At 37.9% G+C, this 24310-nt stretch overlaps 1 protein-coding gene across 1 annotated transcript in view; it reads left to right on the top strand.

Annotated features, from left to right (window-relative positions):
- Positions 1–24310, top strand: part of IMMP2L (inner mitochondrial membrane peptidase subunit 2) — a 909618-nt gene that overhangs the window by 830004 nt on the left and 55304 nt on the right. The window lies entirely within an intron of this gene.

Consider the following 24310-nt stretch of genomic DNA (forward strand, 5'->3'; position numbering starts at 1 on the left):
AAGCCAACTTTAGGTGTCCCTGATGGACCCTAGGAGTATAGCACAGGCCCACGGAGCAAGTGTGTAAATATTACCAAGGACAAATCGGCTCTGTGGGAGTCATATTAATTACATGGTGATTTTGCCAGAGGGATATTCTTTTCACCATAAAGTGATGTGTCCTGCACAGGAGCCCCAGATCTTCCTGGAATATCTTCTATAGGGTCAGATATTCCAGGAATGCTATATCTACCTGATAACACAATGCCTTCAGGTAAACCTCCTTCACCCAACAATGGCCGTTTTCTATATATCCCTAAGGTAATAATTACCCAAATAAGCACAGCTTTCAATACCTTCCTTTGAAGATTCAGAGCAGTTCAAAAGGAACATTTGCCATATTGTATATGTAAAAATAACTCAGGAAACATCTACTACCACCAAACACATCAAAAAGATTTTGACAGGAACAAGACAATGCTTGACAGTGTAAGGACTTGAACTTCTATGAGGTTTGACGGGGAGGTGGGAGAGGGCATACTTCATTGTTAATCAATGTATTCATAAAAGTCCATGAAATAAAATACATTTTCACTGATATTTTCTACTTATAAACAAAGGCTAATTTTTTAAACCTTTTAATATATTCACAGAAGTGTATGTTTGCTAATGAGTACCATTATATTGAGGGGTACATTGCACACAGAGGATTGCATTAATGCAGGAATGACCCTGCATAAATACAGATGGCTTCATATTAGCTATAAGGGAATTAAGGATGAGACCCTCCATCCTCTGAGTTCACAGAAAATAGTTAGCTATTGCTTTACTTAAAAGTGCCTAAGACTTCATAGCACTATTAGATTTTTCTTGTAGATTTTCTTAAGAAAAAAATTCAAGTCTCTAGGTCCCTTTGGGATTAGGAAAACACTACGTATATGCCATATAGTTGTGTGTGTATGTGTGCACGTCTGTTTGTGTGAGCATTTGGGGACTGGGGACTCTTCAGTGGCTCATATCTACTTGAACAAATAAGACCGCTATAGAGCAGAATGGTTCAGACGGTCAACCTGTTGGCTCTTTAGTCTATAGTACACTAGATAATCAGTACAGCAGATAAATATAACATCGGATGGATGTTTATCCACAGATTTGCACTGTTTCCCCATCCAGAAACACAGTGGAAACTGCTTCAAATCCAGGGCGGTCTCCACCCAATCTTTGGTTGAGCTGTATTGTACTATAACTTCTCTCTCACTTCTTGCTGTCTCTTTTCATTTATCTCTGAATTTTTCCCCCTTCTGTCCATTTTCTTTCCAATTATCCATGTTAAATGATGGCCAGAAATAACATGGATAGATGACATCCACTGACAGTTTATAATTCTCCATTAAACCAATTATTTCATCCTTGTTTTCCATCAAATCCTTTTATGAGGGCTGCTCAAAATGGATTCACTTGCATTTCACTGCCTCTCTTCACCTCATATTATCTAGTGAAAATACAAACATGCTGTGGCCAGAAGATGGAGAATGAATTGGGAAAATGAAGGAGGAGACCTTACGTAGGAATTAGCTGACTACTGAATTACAAGCCTGTATGCAAACAAAGGGTGATAGGGAGCAAGCGAGGGTTCCCTGTGCTGGAGGTCATTCCTGCCACACCGGATGATACGGAATGGCTCAGAAGTGTGGCAGTTCATGAGCTTAAGAGGCTGGGCGTAAAATGAGAGGTGCAACTAGGAAAGAGTGAGTACTAGTCTAGGAAGGTAAAGGAAATAACAAGGAGAGAGCACTGGCAATCAAGGAAATAATTTAGAAAAACAGTAAAGAAGAGTTGGAGAATACAGTTGCACTTTAGAAATGTGTGCTGAGAAAATGAAAATGCATTCAAAAGGTTGGACCAAAGATACTGACGTACTTAAGAAACTGTGCTACGAGACAAAGAGGAACCAGGACATTTACAAGGAGTTTTGGAGCATACTCTGTTTATTTTCTTTGAAACATTTTAAGCATACCTACTTCTATGCTTGTTTCCATAAAGCCATCTTTACCTGTAAGCACTCAATAGCCACTATTACTTGAAAAAGTCACTATATTCATTCAGAAAATGTTTTGAATGCCTGCTCTACATCAGGGCTCTGTGCTGGTGCAGAATAAACAGGAATTGCCTAGGCAATGTGTGTTTTCAAGGAGTTGATGAGCTAGTGAGGGAGATAGACAGCTAAGGAATCTCAACGTGTTGGAATAACTGCTATGAAACTGAAGCTTGAAAGCGTAGAGAAGGGATACGTGTCTCATTCTGGGAGGGAGCAGAGACTTCCTCCAGGCAGTAATGTCTGCACTGAGAGGTCCAAAGGATAAATGGAAGCTGGCAGGAAGAGACAGAGGAAGGCAGGTGCGGATGAAGTATTCTAGGCAGAGGGAGCCGCATGCACACAAGCCTGGAGAGAGAGCATTGGAGCTTTGTGGGACCAAAAGTAGTTCAGCATGGCTACAGCATCATATGAGGAGAGAGGAGGAAGTAGAAAAGGCTGAAGGGATATTTTTTAAAAATTTTTCCCCAGCTTTATAGAGACATAATTGACATAGAACATTGTGTAAGTTTAAGGTACACAATGTGATTATTTGATACACATTTATATTGTGAAATGTTTGCCACCTGATGTTATGTTCACCTCACATAATGATCATTTTGTCATCGTTAAGGTGAGAACATTAAAGCTCTAATCTCAGAGCAACTTTCGAGTGTACAATTCACTATTGTTAACTACCATGGTCACCATGCTGTATATTAGATCCCCGGGATTTATTCATCTTATTATTGAAAGTTTGTACCCTTTGACCAATGTCTCCCCATTTCCCTCACCCTCTAGCCCCTAAAAGCCACCATTCTGTTTTGTTTCTATGAGTTCGATGTTTTAGATTTCACATGAGATCATACAGTATTTGTCTGATGTATTTCACTTAGCATAATGCTCTCAAGTTCCATCCATGTTGTCATAAATGGGGGATTTTCTTTTTTGTGAATGAATAATATTCTTTTATATTTATTCCATTTTTAAATATATATATATATCACTATATTTCACATATAGATCATTATATATCATATTTATATTTAACATATAAAGATCACATATCACATTTTCTTTATCCATTCATCTGACAATGGATACTTAGGTTGTGTCCACATCTTGGGTATTGTTAATAATGCTGCAAAGAACATGGGAGTGCAGATATCTCCTCAAAATAGTGATTTCACCTCCTTCAGATATAAACCCAGAAGTGGGATTGTTGAATCAAATGTTAATTCTATTTCTAGTTTTTTAGGAACCTCTAGGAACCTCCATACTTTTCCCATAGTGGCTGTACCAATTTATATTCCCACCAACAGTGCAAAAAAAAATTTTTTTTCTTTCACATCCTCACCAGCACTTCTTATCTCTTGTCTTTTTGATAATAGCCATTTTAACAGGTGTGAGGTGATCTCATTGTGGTTTTGACTTTCTTGATATGCATTTCTCTGATGATTAATGATGTTGAGAATCTTTTCATGTACCCATTGGCAATCTGTGTATCTTCTCTGGAAAAACTATTAGAGATATATTTAATTCCTCTGTCCATTTCTTAATTAGATTTGTTTTTGTTTGTTTTTTTGCTATTGTGCTATATGAGTCCCTCATATATTTGGGATTTTAACCTCTTATCAGATATATGGTTTGTAAATATTTTCTCATATTCTATAGATTGTCTTTTCATTTTGTTGATGGTGTCTTTTGCTGTTCAGAAGGTTTTTAGTTTGATGTAGTCCCGCTTGTTGATTTTGGTTTTGTTACTTATGCTTTGGGTGTCATATCCAAAGCATCATTACCAAGATTGATGTCTAGGAGCTTTTCTCTATGGTTTTATGGAGTTTTATGGTTTGGGGTCTTACGTTTACGTTCTTAATCCATTTTGGGTTAATTTTTGTGAATAGTGTAAGTTATGGGTCCAGTTTCATTCTTTTGCATGTGGTTGTCCAATTTTTCCAACAACATTTATTAAAGAGACTGTCCTTTCCCATTGAGTATTTTGGCTCCCTTGTCAAATATTAGTTGACCATATATGCATGGGTTTATTTCTGGGCTCTTGAGTCTGTTCTGTTGATGTGTCTGTTTTTATGCCAGTACCATACTATTTTGATTACTATAGCTTTGTAATATAGTTTAAAATCAGGAAGCATGATACCTCCAGCTTTGTTCTTCTTTTTCAAGATTTCTTTGACTATTTGGGGTCTTTTGTGGTTCCATAAAAATTTCAGGATTGTTTGTTCTATTTCTGTGAAAAATGCCATTGGAATTTTGATAGGGATTCCATTGAATCTATAGGTGACTTTGAGTAGTATGGACATTTTAACAATATTAACTCTTCCAACCCATGAACACAGGGTGTCTTTTCATATATTTACATTATCTTCAATTTCTTTCATCAGTGTCTTACAGTTTTTGGCATACAGATAAGGGAAACTTTTAATCTTGTAAATCAGGTCACCCCTCTAATTAAAACCCTCCAGTGGTTTTACATTGCAAGTAGAATAGAATTCAAACTCTGCATCATGACCTTCAAAATCCTGTGCATCTGGCCCCCTTTTAACACTCTGGCTTCATATTTTTTGTTTTGGCTTTTTTTTTCTTCCTGTCCCTTAAATATATCAAGCTCATGTCAGTCCCAGCGTCTTTATATCAGGATTTTCTCTGGTTTTCACATGTTTCTGCTTATTATTCAAGATGCCACTCACATACCACCCCTTCTTTGATGCCTTCCCCAAGCAGTGTATAATAAACCAGCATTCTAACCCACTCTCTATAATGTCTTATTTTTTCATAGCACCTATCAATCCTAAAATTGGAAAATACATGTTCATATATTTGTTTTCTACCTTCCTTCACTAACAGTGAGACTTGGTGGGCAGAGACTATATACCAATTTACTGCTGTATTCTCAGTATCTGGAACAGTGTTTGGCACATAATATGTATTCAATAAAATTCTCCTCAAGCACTGATAGGAGAGTAAGCATAGAACAACTCCGTAAAGTGCCTTATACACCTTGCTTAGGGCTTTACACCAAAAATGCTAGGTTTTTAAGCAGAGTAGGGGCATTATCACAAGTGCGTGTCTTAGAAAAATCATCCTGGCAGTATCATAAAGCACGAATGTGGGGCTGGATGAAAGTAGAAAGACTGGTTAGGAGAGTGCTGAGATTGTTCCAGTCCTCTCTCCACTCTAACTGCTGACTTGAACCAAGGGAATGGCATTGGAAATAGAGTGGGGTAGAAACAAAATACAGTTGACCCTTGAACAACATGAATTTGAACTGCATGAGTCCACTTATATGTGGACTTTTTAAAACAAATATGTACTATAGTACTACACCATCTGTAGTTGATTGAATCTGTGGGTGCAGAACAATGGATATGGAGGGCCAACTGCAAACTCCTCTTTAGATTTTCCACTGTATGGAGGGTTAGCAGTCCTACCCCTCCATTGTTCAAAGGTCAGCTTTACATTGTACTTGATTAATTGGATAAGCATAGGAGGGAAGAGGAGTCAAGATGATATTTAGGGATATTTAGGTGTTTTTCTTCTATAACTGAGTAGAGGGAGAGAGAGAGATGTAACAAGAGGTCTGGATTTGAGAGTTATCAGCAAAGAGATGAAAATGGATGAGATCATTCTGAGGGAGAGGGTGGCATGAATGAGACTGAGAGGGTTAAGGCTGAAATCCTGAGGTACCCATGTAAGTTCAAAATCAAATTGAAAAAAAAATGTAAGCCCATATCAAAAGCATTTTTAAAATTTACGTTTGAGAAATTTCTCCTTTGTGTGAAGTCTCTAGTTCCACCTGCTTGTGTCTCTGGTCAATTGTCAACTTCGCTAAAATAGGTAACCTGTTCTCTAGTAGGTAAGGTTACATTGAGGTAAGTCTCCCTGACTCATAAGCAACAACAGTATGGCTTAATAGGATAAATAAATTATGTGACAGACTGAAACGCCAGTTTTGCATCTTGCAAAATAAATATTAGCACAAGAAAAACAGGAAATACTGATGGCATCATAATACTCTAATGCTTCCAGGTAATCATTAATCAAATCATTTTAAATGCCAAACAAGCAAGACCTTGTTTCCTCCCCTCATACAGACAGGATCCAGTGGCCCAATTAAGCATGAAAACTGCCAGAAGTTTCATCATGAGCACCGGGAACTCAAACACCAGGTCCTACCCTCTGAATACTTATTGCCTGAAGTTTCTGATTACAACTCGCCAAGTTCATCAGAATTTCTAATTAGTTATGATTGTGTTTTCTTTATAGGAGACTAGAAATCAAGATATTAAGCATGTTCTCTTGAAGAACTAAACAACCACATGTAAATTCTCAATTTTCATAAGGGAAACATAGTTTAACGGGTTTTAAAAATGAGTGTGATTTTTATTCCCTATCTCCATCCCCACCATAAAATCTCCTATTCCCAAATAAGAAATGAAAAACTACTTTTCTAGGTCACATACATTTATATTGTTTCACTAATACTTCGCAAATAAAGCCCTTCAGGATTAGAGTCAAATATGTTTATTAAGAGCCAGAAAATCGTTGGAAATAGCCTATCTTTAGCTTGCGTTTCACCAATTAATTCATTTAATTTATTCTATTTGTAGATAACTCAATAGCCAATACAGTCACAACAAATTCTATCATTTAATAAAATTATCAGAACCAATAATTATATATCAAATAAATTATAACCAAGCAATACAGAATTTCTGACATAGCATGATATATGTAGGCTTGAAAATACCTGCAATCTGTAAGACCACACACCAAAAATAGCCAAGTTTATAGGGAAAAATAGACTTAAGATAGACCACTGAAAACTTTGCAACCAGAACACTACCAAAAACAATTTTTAAAAAATCTAGTAAAAATACCAGCCCAGTTGAAAAGGCATGTTCAATTCCAGTTTCATAAATAGATGAGTATTATAGTTTATCCAGGACTTGGTGTTGAAGAAATATGGAAGGTATCTTGATGAAAGAGGCAGAAGGAAGGATTGAGGCTGTTCAACTATGAAAAAAGACAAAATGAAGCAGTGTGTGGGAGAAGTAAACAGCGAGCCCTTCCCATAGGTAGTGTAGCCAACCTGAGTTAGGAAGGATTGAATGAGATGATTGGGTGTCATGCACAGTATTGTATTCAGATATGTTTAGCTGCTAATTCTTGCTGGGGAAAATGTTAGAAAATTGCGTATGAAACAACGTTACATCCATGTTTTTCTGACTTCATTCCATAGCAGAAGAAACTATACCTGCATTTGAGTAACTGGTATAACATAGACCATATATATATAACATATAATGGAGGCTCAAATTGATACGTAAAATAGAGCTAAAGCTGTAAAGTTCTTACCCTAATGATCTCTGGGTAAGATCATTTATAATTTATAATAAATTATAAATAGTAAGTTTATAATTTCTGATATCTGAGAGAGGAACAGCATCACCTTTGAAGACACATTACCTGATTTCAAGTCCAGGGTTGTTCTCCTCCAGTTTGGGTTGTTTGGGGCAAGTTGCACAACTTCTGTAACCCACTGTCTGTTGCTTATCCTTAAAACAGAGCAAGTAGCATCAGTTGTCTCCTACGTTGTTGTGAAGGTTAGAAAAGATAATGTGGAGAAGACACTGCCACAGTAGCCAACCCACAGAAAGTGCTCCATAAATTATGTTGTTATGATTAAGTGAAACTCCTTTTGACAGTCAGCCCTCCAAACTGGCTACATTCACTCCTTACCAAGAAGGCCTTTCCTTAGAGAATATCCCCGTTTTCAGCCAGAGGATGTCATCCTGGTCAACCTTGCGCCAAAGACTTTTTTCAAAGGAGCAGGTTAGGTCTCCGAAAGCGTCCAGATGAGTCCTAGTTCTATCCCCAAATGATGGATCCCCTTCGGGCATTTCCTCACAGTGAATCAGAGCAATTAGGGGAAAAAAAAAGTCTAGATTTAATTGATAAACTTTCCTTTTTGTAGTAAATTTAGATTTGTTTTGAGATATTTATAATAATAGACTTTTCTCCAGCCCCCATAAAAGAATCTTAGGAAATGATCTTTGGGATTCTTTTGGTCTCTACTTCTGAAAGGATAGTATACCGAATGGAATATTTCTTTTTTACCAAGTAATAATGATGGAGTTTTACTGTACAGTCTTATGACATTAATTGCTCTGCCATGAACTTTGTAGGAAGAGCAGAAAAGCCAGAAATTAAAAAAACAAAAATCTCCCTGATGAGTTTTGCTTCTGGAAGTGTAGGAAACTGTAAGTTCTGAAGCACGTTTATAGCACTACAACTAGATGTGGAAAAAGTGCGCCAAAAATTATTTTTTAATGCCTTCTAGACTTAGAAGAAAATAAGAAATTTCCACAGATTAAAACAAATCTCATTCATAAACATATTTAAGATTCTTTAATTATTAAAGAATTTTAAAATTCTTTAAATAGTGTAGACCAAGTCCAACACTAAATAAAAAGTAATCTCTCATGACCACATGGGTTTATTACATAAACAAAGGATTTAACATTAGAAAATACAAAATGTAGTTCACCTTTATTAGCAGATTAATGGAGAAAAGGACGTGATCTTCTCATTAGATGAAGAAAATGTTTGCTAATATTTTACCTTGATTCATTATTGTAAAAATTCTCCAAGCAAACTAAGAATAGAAGGGGAGGCCCTGTTGTCCTAATAAAATGTATCTACCAAAAGCCAACGACAAATACTACTCTGAGGTAAAAGTTTAGAAACATTCCCTTTAAAATCAGGAAGAAAACGATATCCGTTGCCATCACTTCTTAGTGACGTCTTAGGCAAGACCTCTTAGGCAAGAAAAAGGAAATGAAATAAAAGAATTGGAAAGGAAGAAATCAATAAAATATGCATAGTTACATTTCTATGCATTTCTATGCATTTCTATACATTTCTAAAGGAGTACAGGTAGATGTAAACTGCCAAGCCAGTAAAAGAAAAAAGTGAAATTGTACAACATAATCAGTGCAAAAGAACCAAGAGGGAGAAACGTAGAAAAATAGGAAAGGTGGAATGGATTTAAAGTGTGTGCACGCACCTATACACACACATGCACACGAAGATGCTGGAAAAAAACCTGCATGTATCAGCAATGGAAGTAAATGAAATTGAGCTAAAATCAGTTAAAAACCAACATTTAAAAAAATAAATCAAAAAATGATAAACACAAAAGGCTGGATAGGGATTGCCTCTTGGTGGGGCAGCAAAGAATGGAATCGGGATGAAGCATAGATAGCCTAAACAATATTTGTCACTATCTAATTCTGATATATATTGATGAGGCCTTGGGTATTCTTTTTATTGGTATGCTCTATACCAAATATTATAAAAATAAGTATATCAAGTATATCAAAAACTATATATCAAGTATTACAAAATTAAAGTATATATATTTAAACTTCCTAAGAAGCCTTAAAATATAAACTAACCCCTTCATTTCAAATTAATATAACAAGTTTAGCAGTATAAGAATCCTGTAGGTAAAATGGAAGAATACTTCAAAGAAATAGAATATTATTGATAGAAACTGCTTATGACACCAAAATACGCTGTCTCAGGACTGTTCCCAGATTTGAGAATCAACCATAGGAAGGGCCAAAATCCAAAAAAGATTTCAAAAAAGTTATTAAGGATATTCTGATTAACGTATAAGAATGATTAGGGATTAAATCAGAAATAAGGTAAATCTCATTATTCAGATTTTTTTAAAAATGTGTTCTCCATGACTATGGAATTTGTTGTCTTAATACAGCTTAGTTGACATGTAAAGATTCATATAAAAGTAAGCTTTATATAATATAAACAGAATTTTTAGTAGGTACTTTAGAGATTTCTTGAATGAATGAATTTTATCCCCAGTAGTAATGACCTAACCGTTACTGCCATCTAGTGACAGCATACCCTAATTATAGGCAAAGCACTGAATACTGAATTTATACTCTTGAGTAATCGTGGTAATGTCAGGTTGGGGGAAGTCATTTGAAAAATATTTGGCATTCTCTTCTGTCCATACTGCCTCCCTCCAACATCATTTTTAATGGGCATATATTGAGAGTCATGATAACTGTTTCAGCCTACCCAACAATTTTTGTAAACTTGGGATCTCATTGGAAATCTTGCCTTCTCTTCTGGGGTATAAACAGGGCTGTCACTTTCCTCTATAAGTATTTAATTTCCTATGATAATGTTTATGGTCAGAAACTTCTGTTCATCATTAACCTTAGTGATTTGACTTACTGTAGGCATATATTTTATGAAGGGAAGAGGAAACTGTTCCTCTTCTTCTACCCAGTTTTGCATAGCAATTATGCACCCTTCCAATCTACAGAATATCTGGCACCTTGATCTTGCACTGTAGTACAGACATTAAGTCTTTTCCCTTCAGATTGCTGACTAAGATTATACCAGTAGAATGTGTAGGTCAGCGGTATTTCTTCATTTTACAGGTGAAGACATTGAGGTTTGGGATTCGGATTTGAGCCTTTACTGAAATGGTGTAGTTTTCAGTCTTTTCCTGTTGTCACCTTGGATCCTTAGAAGAAATCACAAAGATATTATGTCGTTTTTTTAATGTTTTTAATCACATCTTGTTTGGCTAGAATATTAGAAGTAAAATAATAGCATTTGTTTTGAGTTTGATGGATTTATGAGTATCACATTCGGGGGTAGTGATGCTACGTTTAAATACTAACATTTTCTCCCCAGGTGATTTAGTAACACAGAAAAGAAGCTGGATATCTGTTTTCCCTCTTTGGAGTCATAACTCTCTTTCACTGACGTACTCACTTCTCCTACATTTGAATTTTTTATTATTGTAATTAAGTGCTACTTTATGAGCAATCATTTCAAAATAGATGTTTGTTGATTTGGTAAGTTCACATTTTTTTACACAAGTTTTATTGAAATGAAATTAACTGTGCCTTGTAATGAGGATTCCCATTTTAAACTTTTCATTATTGAAAAGTTTAAACATGTTATGCTGATGCGGTAGAAAATATTTTGTGTAACTATATTATCTCATCTACTCATTTTCTTTTTGGTGAAATCATATAAATAGGAATTTTTGGCATTTTGGAGGAGGAGAGGTTCTTATGCTGTTTTATGACTAAACGAATTAAAGCCCTGACAATCAGAAACTGTCTTTAGTTAATATGCAGTGAGGTTATAAGTACTTACGTAATAGTGTGAGCCTGACTGCACGTGAGAAAGGAGAATACGTCACTTTCTGTTCCTCTTCAAACGGTTGTGTAGTTGCACTGTCAGTGGATGGTCAGAGCCCTCTCATTTTGCCAGGGGTTAGACTTTGAAGGTGATTTCAATGTTGGCACGTAGTTATCCAGCTCTGTTACCCTGCGATCAAGTCAGATTTACATTTCCTGATTGTTATTTTCATTAAATGGAAACGAGGATGTGTGGCTTCATTTAAGCCTCCTGTGAATTCAAAGCTTTGAGGAAAACCTCATTAATCTGTACCCCATCTGTTCAGAGGATGTAATAATTTAGAAAAGTGCTGGGCTGAAGTTTACTTTCCTGGTATCTATAAAGAAAGGATTACTAACCCATTAACCAAATTAATAGTGCAAACAAGATTGGAAGAACAAATGGTATTAAACACCCTAAAGCACTTAGAAGCACCCATATACTTAAGGCCTATCTCAACTCAAAATACAAAATATTCCCAGAGTTTCTTAAAGCAGGATCACTGTCCAGCAACAATGATGAGGATTTTAAATGTCCCTTATTTGGAACAGTCCCCTAATTCACTATTCCCCTGCTTTCAACCCGGTTATTCCAAATCCCTGAGGCTAGGTTGAACCTGACAAACAAGTTATTAAGTTTGTGTAAAGACTAGGTTGCTTGTCAGTGTTACAAAGTGATCCCAAAGTGGAGACCATCCTTCCCAGTGAGCAATGTTCAGGTGGACTTCTGGTGTCCAGCTTCTAGAACAGTCAGAGATGAGAACATTCAAATCATTCTGCGTATGATACTTTTTAAAGGTTTTAAACAAATTTTAAAGACTTCAGTTTTTTTAGAGGAGTTTTAAGTTTACAACAAAATTAAGGAGTTACAGAAGTCTCCCGTATGCTGTCTCCACACGTGCAAAGCCTCCCCTGTTATCAATATCACTCACCAGAATGCTACAATTTTACCAAGAATGAACCTACATTACTACATTATAATCAGCCAGAGTCTCTAGTTTAACTCAGGGTTCACTGTTGATGCAGTACATTCTATGGGTTTGGACAAATGTTATAAGAACATGTATCCATCATTATAATATCATGCAAAGTATTTTTACTGCCCTAAAAATCTTTTGTGCTCTACCTATTCATTGCTCTCCACTGCCCCAGCAACCACTGATCTTTTTTATAGTCTCCATAGTTTTGCCTTTTCCAGAATGTCAGAGAGTTGTAATCGGGGCTTCCCTGGTGGCACGGTGGTTGAGAGTCTGCCTGCCGATGCAGGGGACATGGGTTCGTGCCCCAGTCCGGGAGGATCCCACACGCCGCGGAGCGGCTAGGCCCGTGAGCCATGGCCGCTGAGCCTGCGCGTCCGGAGCCTGTGCTCCGCAATGGGAGAGGCCACAACAGTGAAAGGCCTGCGTACCGCGAAAAAAAACCCCCCAAAAACCCATAGGCTTGGACCCTAGCACACTACCTACCACGGGGCTTTGCTTGCAAATACTAGGCATGTGAATTTTGAGCGAGTGAATGAATTAGTCTATTTCTGTATGTGCTGGAAAGTGTGGCATCATGGTAGAGAGTTCTTTTCTGCTCTCTTGAGTAGGAAATGCTTTTTTCATCTCTCTAGGGAACTAAAATAAAGGATTTATTTCAAACCCTGAAATTCCATAACTAGTTTAATAACATTTTAAGCGTGATCTGTCACTTGACCATATTTTCCTTCCCCGCCTCCCAGTTACCTCCTGAGACTGCAGATTTCTTTCTCAGGATATTATCCCAAGGAAGGAAAGAAACTCATCATTTCCTTATCCTCCTTTTCTGAACTGTGATCACACACTGAAAGCTCCATCCTGAGCTGGTGTTTGAGAATCTGTTACCATGGAGCTATTCCCCAGCTCAAAGGATGGTTTTATTGCATACAGTGTTATAGGAAAAGAGAATGATAAAAATTAAACTTAAAAAAAATCCTTATTAATAATGGAAATGGGGAAAATGTTTTTAAAATCAAATACATGGTGAAGTACAATGCATTTTTATGGTCTCCCTTTCTCTCCTAAGGGCAAAACATTGGGCAAAAAATAAGGGCAAAACATTGCCCTTATTTTTTGCTTTGTGTTTGTGGTAATTGTGTTGTGTTGTTTTTAAAAGACCCTGCTGTCTACTAGCTTCTGGGCATATGTCCAAAATATACTTGGACATTAACTCAATTCAGCAGTTCAGATTTCCGTAGAGACCTCCAGAAGACTCCACTAGTCCATTCCTACCAACCTGCCTCTGACCTGTGCCCTCCCACACAAAGCTACTTAAAGAAAAAATAATAAGATTCAGTGCTTGTGTGGAGGTCAAAAAGGATACAAAAGAGTGAAAGATAAATACCAGATTTTGAAGTAGAGGTGACTTTGAGAATGAGGGTAACCCTGACACTGAGGCAAGTCTGAAGGGGACTTGATGTTGAGGCAATGTGATAAGCTATTCAAGTGAAGTATGCATCAGACCCAGACCCTGTCACTTTGCAGCCAGTAATGATCCTACTGTGATGGTTGTGATCTTTTTTCTTACATGGATTGAGTGATCAGGATTTATTGTTTTTGTAAACCCACAAGTTTAACAGTTCGGAGTTTTTCAGCTGTACTCTATTTCAAGTATTTTGTCCATTTTGTAGCACTTGGAAGCACATTAATTATGGAAGAAAAAATGGTATGTTTACCAAAAGTCTCTTTTCCTGGTAAAACCTCGGAAAAGTTATTATTATTGTTTTACAACTTTTAGGAGAAATGAAATTTAGAAATGCATTAGGAGCAAACAAAATGAGTTGCAATTAAATCTTTCAAAATGTCTTAAAATAGCTGTTAAGATAGTTGTCAAGTTTCCTGATTCTTTGGAAAGTAAGGAACAATAGCTTTGTTGGAGACAGAATTCAAAACATTCTCTGCTTCTAGGACCTTGGTCTAGATAGAAATTCAGGAGTGTGTCAGGTGCTAGGAGATGGGGTGTGGACCCATTGTTGGCCAGGAGCAGTATTTAGCTTTGGCACAAACAACACGAGGTATGCTAGACAGACCTGACAATTGTCCTTGTGACACCAGGGATCAGAAGTTCGAGACATGAACAGGTTGTGACTGATAGCATGGAATAGAGGTTAAGAGCTCAGCCTTCCAATTAATGGTTAAGTGTTTGTTTAAACTCTTTAAGCCTCAGGCTTCTCATCTGTGAAACTGGATTCATAATTGTATTTACCTCATAAGGTAGTTGTAATGATGGAATCAGACAATATGTGTAAATGAGGTTAGCCATTTACACATAGTATGTTCCAGCATAGAGTAAGCATCTTCTAAATATGAAAGTTACTTTTGTAAAAATCCAAAATCTCTTGAGAGGTACTTCGTGGATGCATATCTACTTCAGCTTTACGGTGATACGGATCTCCCAGTAGAATATGTTGAATTTTGGAGATCATTTTGAAGGATTCTATTATATTGTTCTTGATTTCTTATAACTAGTGTAGATGGGTCTAATTCTATATCTCAATCTAGGTGGAGAGTTCAAAATTTTTCTGTCATGGAAACGGCATCACTGATCAATGGAAAGCTTCATGCTGTACTTATTCAGCAGGGCTTGATGTGAGATAGATAAAGAGGAATGGCTATACTTTCCTTTTTTTCTTTTTCCTTTCTTTCTATATATATATATTTTTTTAACCGTCTCCATCCTCCAGATATCATGATTTCTATTAAGCAGTCTCTTGTTTCTCTGGTGGAGTGCTAGTATTCCACAGATGGAGAAACCACTTAATCTGGAGTCTCACATTGTTAGAGATATTCGCAGAGACCAACAATTAAAAATCTGGTTGGCTGAGCAGTGGACGACCTTAGAATCTCAGCTGTCCAGAGAGAGCTATTCTGATGCAACCAACAGCTCCCCTTCTCAGTGATCCACCAGCAAATGCTCTTAATTCGCTAATTTCCTTGCTATTACTGCACTGCAATATTTGCTCTCTCTTTTTCCTTCACCCCAGTAGGCCTATTTATGTAACATAGAAATCTGGTTTGACCTACGGTCTGGCTGCTATGGTTGGTTGGGCCCAGAATTCCTCTGGGGTCTGCATGACGCTTGTGAGGCACTGATTGCGATTACCATATGCAGTGTTCTACACTTGTCCTAAGAAATGGGTGTTTAGTCAGAGCTGTTACAGTAGTCAACAGACCTTTGCAGATTTCCGAGGTACGGAGTGCTGTGAGAGATTTTCAAATAATCATGTCACAGAACAAAAATAAAATGCACACAGAAAACCAATTCTGTGGTGTGTTCAGAGGAAAACAAAACCAGAGCTTTGTTTTCTCCCTTTCATTGTGGTCTGGTATCTTCTAGACACTTAATTCCTTCCCAGAAGTTGCCCTCCTGGGAGATGGGGACAACAAAAGCTCTTTTTTTTTTTTTTTTTTTTAATAAGTTGAAAGCAGTAAGTAGTAGATGAGAGCCTCTGACTTCATAGTGATCAGTGTGGGCATTTCATTTCTGACCTTCAGTGTATTTACCTCCACAAGCCTCTGTAAATGGAAGACATTGGCTTCGAAGCCCTTCATGGCTCTGAAACATTTTCATGTATTGCTGAATGATTATATATCCTGGAGACTAGTGGGATATAGATTATCTTCACTGGGAAAAAAAATGTTTCCAATTTAAACTTAATGTGGAGGGTGGTTCAATACTGGATATAAACAGCATGCGTCTGAGGCAGATGCAGATAAACACTAACAGAAAGGTAATGAATCTATCTTAGGCCTGGACGTGGGGGAATTAAGACTGAATTCTCAAGGTGGCACAAAGGCAAGTGAATTCTCACCCCAAGGCTGATAAATATAATAATGAGAAAAATAAAACTGTTTGCTTATTTGTTGACAAAGCACAGATGTCTCCACTTGATTTCATATTAAATGGAAGGTTTAACTGCCATTCTGGGGGGGAAATGAAGCGCTTTTTTTTCCCCCTCAGAAAATGCTGAAGCAGATTGTCTATTAAAAAGCCTAATGGAGAATTTGAAGACAAACCTCACAGCAAGGCAAAGAGAGTAACTAGGCTGGGAGAGAGTGAATCTAATAGTGATAAGTCGACCTTCCTTCTGCCAGGAAGTTCAATGCTGAAAATTCACATTATATAAACTCGATTTATTTATCTCCTTTCTTATTTGAGAGTATTAGAGCTATGGCTTCAATAGTTCATTGCTGTCAGTATTCTCCTAAAATAAAAGGTGGTCAAAGGCATTTGTGTATTTTCTTAAGGAAATAAACCCCTAAGTCTGTTTAACATAGTTACCAAGAGAGGAAGTAGACCAGGTCAGAAATCCGTTTTTAATATTGAGTCAAGAAAATGTCTCCTGACTCTTTACCAAAGCAGTCCTTGAAAACTAGAGTCTTTTCATAACACACTCTGAACTGGTAAGTGTATGTACCACGAGTCTCCCTTTCTTGTGAACATTTACACAAGCCTCCTATCTTAGGACCCATTTACTCCATTTCCTTCCTTGTGTATCATGCCATGTTATTTGATCAGCCTCCATTCGGAAATGTATACATTGAAATTCATTCATTCAGCAAATATTTATCTCCTATCTACTCTGTGTCTGTGTCTACACTGACAACTCAGGGAAGAATAGGATAAGGTGCTTATAAACTGGAAGAGGAGACAGAAATGTCAACAGATTACAGCCTGGTCAGTGTCATAGCACAGGTGTAAACAGAGTGCGGTGGGGACACACACAGAGAAGGAGATATTCTCCTCAAGGGGACCCAGGAATGCCTCCCAGTGGTGGTAATACTTAAGCTGTATCTCCAGGGATGAACAGGGTATGTTTAGAATCTGTAGTCAAGCTCAGCATGTGAGAACCTTGTGGAAATAATGGCAACTAGAAGGTTATAAACGTATGTTGTTTATATAAAAGGTAAGTCTTCTCAGAAATTAAACTTAATTGTAGAGGGTGTTAAGACATGGAGAGTAAATATCTTTCATTTGGAGGAAATTTAAGATATACAAGCAGGAATAATACACTATGAAAAGACCTGTACGTGGCTATTGCTAGGTAGACACTGGAGTCTACAAGTACCTTTCTTTTTTTTTTTTTTTTTTCCTCTATCTGGAGTTCTACAGGAGCAAGAATCAGAGATTTGGTGCCTGGCTAGGCTTACTTAGATAACTTATTAATTTGCCAGGCACTACAATGACCAGTAGATACTGTATTTCATAATTAAAAGCAAACTAAGTCAAGGAGAAAGGTTGGATGTCTTGTTTGGGCGGGGGGGCGGTTTCAGAGCTCATCAGTGACAAAACCGTGAATTGAACTTGAAGCTCTGGGTTATGTACTAATGCCCTAACTGTTCACAAAGTATTAGAAGGTTTCATTGTAGGAAGACTGAAAGTCAGTATTGATTGAGTATTTACTAAATAGCACAGTGTCACATGCCCTGAGGTGTCTCCCTGCAGGTCGCTAAGGCTGGTGCTTACTTACTAGATCTCATCCCCTTTCACCTACAAGGACATAGCTTGAGCAATTCTTTCCCCCTCTTCCTGCATCACCAATATTTTCCTGTCTATAAGATCTTTCCTAACAGCATGCCAACGTGCTGGTTTTTATTCCATCATTAAAAAGAAAAAAAGGCTGAGTACAGAGATTAACTCTAGCAATTTTTCTCATTTTCGTCACTGCCAAACTCAGAGTGGCTGTACTCCTGGTCTGTGTTTCCTCTCCTCCTATTCTCTCTTAAGCCCGCTCCCATCAGGCTTTTCACCCACAGCACTCCACAGAAACTGCTCCTGTGAAGCTCATCGGTGACCTCCAAGTTGTTGACTTCAGTGGTCCCTTCTTCAACCTCATCGTCATGGACCTGCAGCTGCACTGAGCAGTAAAAAGGCCAATGCAGTAGAGCCTTCTCCTGCTCTAGTAGAGCCACCTTCCTTCCTTCTTGAAACAGTTTCTTCCTTACCTCTCCTATGAGATAGGAGGACAACACATTTTCCTCCTATCTCATAGCTACTTGGATGTTTAATCAAACTTGAAAGCTCATAATGTCTGACCTCATGAGCTAAGCCACTCTGACTCCCACCCCTAACCCTATATCCCTCTCCCCTTCCACCAACTTCCCCACCTCAGTTCACGACAGCTCCACACTTGCAGTTCCTCATGAGAGAAAATTGTGGCTCAGCTCCTTTTTCTCACACTCTACATTCAATCCATCAGCAAATTAACTTGGCCCTGTCATGACTGTGGTGGACTCTGACCACTTCTCAGCAGCTCTGCTGCTACTAAGCTATCATCACTTGATTCCTGGCTTATTGCAGTGGTGTCCCCTACCCCTACCCCATCTCTCAGCCTTTATCCTTGCTTAAGACTACTTTTAAGGCAATAACCATAGTTATCTTGGTAAAATTTAAGTTCTTGCCTCAAAACATTCCATAGGCTCTTAAGGCCCCATATCACCTGTCCTCCTATTTCCTCTGTGGCATTGTCTTCTACAACTCTCCCCCTCACCCACTAAACTCCAGACTCTCCAGCCTCCTTCCTGTTCCCCTGATCTAGGGATTAGCAAACTATCTGTAACGGAAAATATAGTACATAATTCAGGCTTTGTGGGTATGTGGTTTCTGTCACAACTACTGAACTCTGACATTGTAACATGAAGATAGCCATAAACAGTTCACACATGAATGGATGTGGCTTTGTTCCAATTACACTTTGTTTATCGTAACAGGCAGCAGCTGGATTTGTCTGCAGGCTGTGGTTTGCAGACCCTTTCTGATTCACCAGGTAACCCCTCCCTTAGAATCCTGGCTGTTTCCAATGCTTAGAATTGTCTTCTCCGGATAGCCACATTGCTTCCCCCTCACCTCTCACCAGAATCTACTCAAGTGTCACCTTCTTAACGAGGTGTTTTTCAACATGAGTACTGGCAGGACACACATGGCATACTCAAATGAGAAAAGTTTAAGAAAGGTCTAATGAAGGTATGGGCAGGGAGTAGGTAGACCAGGAGGCGTATGTATATGCCAGGCCTGGTAAGTAGATGGGCCTTAGATGGATAAGGAGTAGAAGCAGTTGTAGCACCTATAGCACAAGAGAAGTGGGTAGCCAGGATATCCTGAGAAGCAGTGACTTCTTGAACTCCTGCTTGGGTGCCCTATTACTGGGACCAAATCTTCAGCCAGAGGGCAAAGGAGGTCCCTGATACAGTCCATGTGGTCAGCCTCCTGGGACAGAAGAGTTCAGAGAAAGGTGGAGAATGTATCTGATGAGCCAGAGGAAAGATAACACTCACAAGGGGCTTCCTCATCCACCATATTGAAAATTACAACCAGGACCAAGTGTACCATTTAAGGGGCCACTTGTTTAAAAATTAAGAAGTTCTAGACAGTGGGAGTGAAGCATTGCACCCAACGTGGAGCCCTTCTGATCTCAGGGCCCTGTGTGACTGCATAGGCTGTGCACCCATGAAGCCAGCCTTGATTTCAACCCTTTCCCCAGCACTGAATTCCCTATTCCTCTTCTCTACTTTGTTTTCTCCACTACACCTGTCTCAGTCTCACATGCTATATAATTTAACTGATATGTTTAGTTTATTATCCTTCTGCTGCACTTGAATTTGAGCCCCCCAGGCAGAGATTTTAATCTTTTGTTACATGCTGCATATAATGTCTTAAACACTCCCTGGTACATAGTAAATGCAACAAATATGTGTAAATATATGCAATTCTCCTGGAAAAGGGAAGAAGAAAGGCCACAGAAAGGGATCATCACACTTATTGATTTAGCTTGGTTCCCTTTCCATAGCCCTTCTCTTCATAAGCCAAAACCCAAAGCTGAGTGCAGGCCAGTATCTCTCACTGGAAAGGATAATTTTTAAAATTCTCGGTATTTAAGATCATCTGCCTTAATAATTTCTTATATAGAGGAAGTAATCAAAACAAGACCTCTAACTTAAATTAACAGTTGGCATTTAGAATAGAAATGTGTGCATGAGTATAATTTTTAAGTTTTCTAAGGATTATTTCCATGTTATGAACTTAGCTAATATTTATTCTTTGTGGTCTGCCTATCCTAGAATGATTGTTTCTCAGAGTTCTGTGCTTGGCCTACGTCTTCTCTCATTATACACACTTCGCAGCAAACTCATCTGCAGCCAGTGAATCAAAATAGCACTTAAAGTAGATGAGGCACAAACACTATCTCCAGCCTGTATCTTCCACCTGGGCTTCAAAATGTGTATGCTACAGTCCAACTGCCTACTACATATCATTACCTGTAAGTCTCATAGGGATAGCAAACCCACTCAGAACGGATGTCGCTGTTTCCCCCTTCTCCCACTCCAGCCACCAGCCTGCTCTTCCTGCTTTGCCTCTGAGAACAGCATCTTCATCCCTCATGATCCCTGCCAGAAACCTAGGAGTCTCTGGTGACTTCTCCCTCTTCCTCATTTACCATCTAATTAGCCCAACAGCCTATTGTTTTTCACCTCCTAAATACCTCTCATATCTGAGTCTCCTTCTCATCTTCACATCTGTTACCCTAATTCATTTTGACAGTGGTCCCCTAAGTAGCCTTCTTGCCTTTAACCATGCTGTTAAATCTGTCATTCACCATGCTGCTAATGCAGGCTTCTTACATGTCTCTTCTGTTATTTTTTCAGTAGCTTCTCTTCACCTATAACATAAAACCTGAGCTTCTTTAGATGGCGAGTAGAATCCTCCAATGTATTATCTCCCTCAGTGTCTTGCCAATGTATGATACTTTAATGAGAGACTTGTACTTATCCAGCCAAATCTTTTCCATGGTCTCTAATGCCTCTCCCTGCCTTAGCACCCAGCGTTGTTCCTCCTACAGAGAATGCTTTCCCCAGTATATCCAACCCAGCAAATTTCTGCTTCTCCTTTAAACCCACCTCTTTCCCTCTGTGCCCCCTGCACATTGTAATGAGCCCATTACAGCTTTGCATCTCACATTGTGACAGTTGGTTTAGATATCTGGCTCTCCACTAGATTCTAGGTTCCTTTGGAGAAGAGACATCTTTTTATATTTGTAGCCCCATGTCTAGCACAGTGACCAGCACACAGTAGGTGCTAAATAAATGAGATGAACAGATGCTACATTTCCATTTTGGCTATTACACAATGTTCATATGTGTGCATAAATTTAAACCACAGGTCTAGAACTACACAATCATAATTTGAAATACTTAAGTCTTTAAGTCTTTTAAACAATATTCGAAGTAACTATTAAATACTCTCTAATGATTTTTGCCTAGAAAGTACTAAAGGAAGCTAATTTTATTTTTTTCTTAATGACTGTGAAAAAGTTACCTTTTAAACAAAAAATTAGTAGTTTATAACTCAAATTTATTTATAAGCTTCAAAAAGAAAATACAGTATCTCTTCAAATGTATATACACAAGTACACAACACTTAATCACACTTAGGAACAAAATATTTCAAGAGTTTAAAAAACTATAATTGTATAGACTAAACTGAGTATCAGTCATATTTAATTAAAAGTTAATATTTTAGACACATAGTTTATGTTGCAATTATTATTTAGGTCTTAACCCCATAGCTATGTCATTCTGCTTCAAATAACTCCTTTTAGTTCAGATATATACTAATTTTAGAATGTATTGTCAGAGCCTAAAGGTCAGATTAAAATTTGGCTCTAATATTTGAAAAGAGTAGCATGTGCTATAACCATGCCATGTTCCCTGGTTTTCTGAGGGGCACATTAAAAGGATTATATTCTTGTTGGAGGAATATATAGGGCAATAAACAGTTTTGTGGGTAATTAAACAGTGAAATGAAGCCAAATCTTCCAATTACCAGCAAAAGGCTCTTATTGCAAATATGTTATGGTACCATGAAAATTTCCTTTTGTATATTAGTGTTTTTTTAGAGATATATTAGTTTTTATAATGTATTATTTTAAGAGCTTGATTATTATTAGCTTTATACTGAGCAGTAGCAGATGTGTACACTGAAAAGCATCTTAAACTGAATTTCCAAAATTCAAAATCCAAGTTAATATCACTAGTTCCAAAAATAACTTTTCACTTTCTATAAACTATTTCTGTACCCATAGAAAAGCAGGGAGAGGAGAAGGGAGGACTGACATTTAATCCAGAATAGATACGCCTTTGGGTAGAGATAGCTGCTGAGTAAAGCTGACAGATTTGTACAGAAAGTGCAGTTCGTAGATGGAAAAACTGTATCTACAGGCTATTAAATCTGAACTTTCTGAACAAACACAGTGTAGCTAACCCTAGTCATCTCTGAAATAAGATATTATTCATCTTAGAGTAGCAGTGATATTCACTGATTATATTAACTGAATTATGATTATTTAAAACATAGTAAAATATACAAAAAGAACTGGAAAATCATTACGTTATTTTTCTTCTCTGGCACTGTGAATTGAATGTTGATATCTTTTACCCTTTGACTCCATTTTTAAAGACTGGCTTCAAAAAGAGAGACATTACTTGACAGGGATGTGTAAGCTTGGAGAAAGTTTGGAAAAATGGTAGCTGGAAAAATTTCCCTGATACTGTAATACATGTGATGGTGGTTTTATTCTGTGCACCAAATTTTGTAGAAAGAAACTCAATACCAGTCTACTGGGAAGCTTGGCTGGCACTCCAGAGCCTTTATGACAGGAAGTAGGGTTGGCTGGGCCTCCATCTATCCATCCACATTCATTGTAAAGTGACTCAACTCTCCTGAATAAGGACTATTCATTATAGTGATGTTCAGACACAATTTTCTTTTATTGCTCACATTCTCTTCTATTTCATCTCTCTTCTTGTTTCCCTAACTACACACACACACACACACACACACACACACACACTGACACACATAAATAAACTTTCAAACAAAAGGTTCTCACCTCTACGGCCATTTCCCTTTGGCTGTTCTTTGAAAAATCAGACATGATGTGCTATCACATGTCCTTGTTATGTCCCAGTATGCATGTCCATTTAAGGGCCATCAGTCATGAATAAGTTATGATTCCTGTGTATGGTTGTTAGAAAATTAAGATATCTTGATGTTGCTCTGATAGTTTAGGATTCCACATTTCACTGAAGCATGGGCTTCTTCATATATAGTTCCATTATAACATTGTGTGGGATCTTGTCATAAGAGTTAAATGTCAGATGGCAAGTGCCCATTTGCAGGGGTCAGTAATGAAAATAAACTGAATCTCAGCTTTTTGGTTATGAATTAGAAAATGAAAAAAAGTATTCTGATTGAGGGAAGTCACCATGGATCACTTATAATCCCTCCTATTCCTTTTCTAACATCTAGATCTTTTTTTTTTTTTTTTTGCGGTACACGGGCCTCTCACTGTTGTGGCCTCTCCCGTTGCGGAGCACAGGCTCCGGACGCACAGGCTCAGCGGCCATGGCTCACGGGCCCAGCGGCTCCGCGGCATGTGGGATCTTCCCAGACCGGAGCACGAACCCATGTCCCCTGCGTCGGCAGGCAGACTCTCAACCACTGCACCACCAGGGAAGCCCTAACATCTAGATCTTTTTGAGTAGTCTTTTATTTGAGTAGGTGGTTTGAAAGCTAATTTGACTCCTTAAGTAGACTATTTGAGGTAGAAATATTCACGGAGATTTAAAACGTAACTTGATTTACAAAAAAAGTGATCCGTTTAGGGAACATTTGCAGTATTTTCTTTCATCCCTTTACCTTCAACTTTCCCAAGATTGATCAAGCATTGCCCATAGAGTATAATTACTATGGAGGGAAAGCTTACATATTCCATTATGGGTTAAAAAGACTTCATGGAGACCATAATAAACAGTGTTACTGTGGTGATCCATAAGATCTTCTCTTTTAAAGGATCTAACAATTTACTTAACTGCTCCCTGCTTTTACTTTCTCATTGGTAAAATGAAGGGCCTTATTTATATATTCCCTTAAATCTGTTCTAGCATTAGTAGTCTATAATCTATGATGCTTGATTTGCTTCAGATTCGGTTCTCCTTCT

The sequence above is a fragment of the Lagenorhynchus albirostris genome, chromosome 8, assembly GCF_949774975.1.
Source record: "Lagenorhynchus albirostris chromosome 8, mLagAlb1.1, whole genome shotgun sequence".
In the NCBI taxonomy this organism is placed as follows: domain Eukaryota; kingdom Metazoa; phylum Chordata; class Mammalia; order Artiodactyla; family Delphinidae; genus Lagenorhynchus; species Lagenorhynchus albirostris.